This window comes from Tupaia chinensis, unplaced genomic scaffold (assembly GCF_000334495.1).
Source record: "Tupaia chinensis unplaced genomic scaffold, TupChi_1.0 Scaffold000132_1, whole genome shotgun sequence".
Classification (NCBI taxonomy): domain Eukaryota; kingdom Metazoa; phylum Chordata; class Mammalia; order Scandentia; family Tupaiidae; genus Tupaia; species Tupaia belangeri.
The window spans coordinates 4,076,805-4,080,111 of NW_006159601.1; positions in this window are offsets into that span (position 1 = coordinate 4,076,805).

The window sequence follows — 3,307 nt, forward strand, 5'->3', positions numbered from 1 at the left end:
TTAGTGAGAAACAGATATGGCTTATTACCTGTTGATGATGACATGTATAGTATTCTCAACTAGATTGGTCTGAGAAGTATTTCATGATGGGTAAAGTCTTTTTACAAGCAAAATGAGAAATAGTGATTGACTGTTTTAAAAAATAATCAGAATAATAATAATAATAATTGGGAAAATCATAGAAAAGATATTGTATGTTGAAGCGGGGAGATTAATGTCTCTGTACTGACTGACATGCATGGCATTCCCTTTTGAAAAAGCAATGTAATACACTGTAAAGTTATATGTAATCCAATGTAATATAAAGAAGATTATGATGATAATATATAAAAAAAAAAAAAACTGGTCTGTAGTTTACTTAATAGCCACATAGCAATGTCAGCTTCCTGGTTCAATAACGATCTACAGTTATGAAAGATGTTACCACAGGGGAAGTTCAATGAGGGATACAAGGGATACATAGGCTCTCCCTGGACTACTTTTGCAACTACTTGTAAATCTATAATTATTTCAAAATGAGGAATTAAAAATAAGTAAGGTCAGTGTGGGTTAAAGCTTCAAATGTGTAGAATAACTGTTAGAAGCTATTAGCATCTAAGGGAGGTATGGCTTATGGTTCCCATCCAGTTGGGAGTGGTCAAGGAAAGCTTCAAGGGGCCAGCAGTTGGCATAATGGCTATGTCGCTGGACTCCCATGTAGTCGACCACAGTTCGAGTCCCGGACCTGGTGGCTTAAACTCACACTGGGAGCGTGTGCGTGCGTGCCCAAGATCCCGAGAGGAGAATGGAGGAGAAGGGATTGTGGCGTGGCTATCCCCCCTGGGGGGTGATTTCTCACTCTCTGTCTCTCTTTGTCTTTCTGGCGAGTGCATGCGTCCTATAGCAAAAACCTCCCCCTCCAAAAAAAGAAAGGCTTCAATTCAACTAATACTAAGTTCCTACTCCATGTTGCAACTAGGGTCATGCCATACACTAGAGGGAACTCAAAGACATTGTCCTATTCTCAAGAAACTTTGGAGGTAAGGGGCTAGGGAGGTGGGGTGAGGATAGGGGTTGCTCTAGGGCACATGTTGCTCACTGGATAAAGACAGAGAAGGAAAGAGAGGGAAATGAGGAAGCCCCCCACTCCACCAGAAGGACGGCCACACTGCAACCTTCTCTCCTATTCTCCTGGCAGAATTTTGGGCATGCATGCACATGTGCTAGCATGTTTTTCAAGCTGCCAGGTCCAGGACTCAAACTGTGCTGTCAGGCATGTGGGATCCAGCCATCTTAACCACCATGTCCCCTGACCGGTCCCTTCCTGAGCCTTTTAATCTCTTTCTTCACCATCTGCCATGGCAATTCCGGCATTTCAACCTCGCCCAGCGTGGGTCGTCACGTTTCCACGCCTCCGTGAGCAGCTTAGTAGTAAGTGAATAGCATCTCCCAGGGCCCTGCATCTCGGGAATGCACACCGAAGTCAGACTCCCCTCTCCAATGCTGTACCCCAGTCCTTTGTTTAGATCTAGGTCATGCGCACTCCCCTGGGCCTTGGGGGTGCTATCTGGGACTGTGGGTCCTGCAGTTTCCTCCCCTAACAGGCCCATCACACCTCTTGCTGGATTATGCCATAACTTAACCTTGTGACCTAGTGGCCAGGAGGGAGCGTGGGGGTACCTCCTGAGTTTCTTGTCTTCTGGAGAGAAGTCTTTGCATTGCGTCCAGCACAGAGAGCATGTCCACTCCTCCTAAGGACAGGTGGGCCACTTCTGCAGGCTGAGGAGGAGCAGTCGTGCCTAGGGACACAGGAGCTTCTGGGGCATCTATGTAGATGTCTCCACTCACATGGGCCCCAGGGTTTACCCACCAGGGTCTTGACCTTGGCCCAACAGAACTGCTTAGTGGGACACTGCACTTTCTCTGAAGTTCAGCCACTTGAACTGTTAAATCCTGGGTTAGGGTCTCTGCTCTCTGGTGAAGGAGATTAGAACCTCCGAATATGAAACAGAGAGGCCTCTGGCTTCGCACCTGCTGTTCAGTTGCCGCTCGCTGGTCCTCTGCTGTCCACTGTCTTTCTGAGGGCATCAGCTAGCCGTCCCACATCTTCGTCCATGTAGCTTCTATGACCTCTCCAACACCTCAGGCATCATGCCTGCTTCCACGCTTCCCCCACTTCACCACCAGGGGAGCTAACAGTTGGCCAACCCCTTTTCCTAGGGGGGATTTGTGCTCCAAGCCCTTCTTTATGGAAGCTTTCTCAGGCTGGTTCCTGTCCCAGCTCTTACAGGTAGGTTCTCCAGATGTAGACGCTGTCATGGAGCTTAAGGTGTGAGATGTTACTAGCCATCCATACATATGGGTGGGACAAGGCTCTGGAAACAGAGTTGGGCCGAGGGAAAAACCAAGCTGCAATGCAGGCCCGTGAGCAGCACGGCCAGCCCCAAGGAGAGCTCTCAAGTAAGTGTGGCACTCGAGTTGTCCTTGTCGAGCTGAAATGGCTAGGCCTCATACCCTCACTTCACCCGGCCACTTAGGGTGAGCCAAGAGGCACTTTGGCAGAGATCCGGGTCTTGCGTGTTGCTGCTTCTCTGCTGGCCTGCAGCTGCTCCACCTTCCCTGTGACCTCCGTCAGCTGCTGGGCGAGGTGTGCTGTGGCTTGTGATGACAGGTGTCAGCTGCTCCTGCAGGGCACTTGGAACAGCAAGCTGGAAGCCAAGCTGGCTCTTGCTCTCCCTCCTTTATAACCCCCTTCTCTTCTCTCCCTGTGGACCTCATCCTCCAACACCAGACGAAAGACAAGAGCCTTACCAAGACCGTTTAACCAGCTCCCCCAACTGCGTAGTCAAATCTCTCTCTTTCACACACACATACCACCCCCCATGCCCACACAGACTCTTTTTTTAAAGATTTATTTTAACTTTATCTATTATCATTATTATTATTTTCCAATTTGACCAGAGAGAGAGGGAAAGTGAGAGAGCAAGCCACCAGGTCCAGGACTTGAACCGTGGTCAGCCATGTGGGAGTCCAGCGCCCTTAACCACCACACCACCTGCTGGCCCCTGCTCACACATATTCTAGCTCTACTGGTTCCACTCCTTTAACTGAACTTTTTTTAAAAAAATAATTATTTTATTTAACTTTATTTATTTATTTATTTTAATTTGACCAGGGAGAGAGAGAGAAAGTGAGAAAGCAAGCGACCAGGTCTGGGACTCAAACTGCGGTCAGCCATGTGGGAGTCTGGTGCCCTCAACCACCATGCCACCTGCTGGCCTCCTTTAACTGAACTTTGAATAACACAATAATGACACTTTATTCTTTA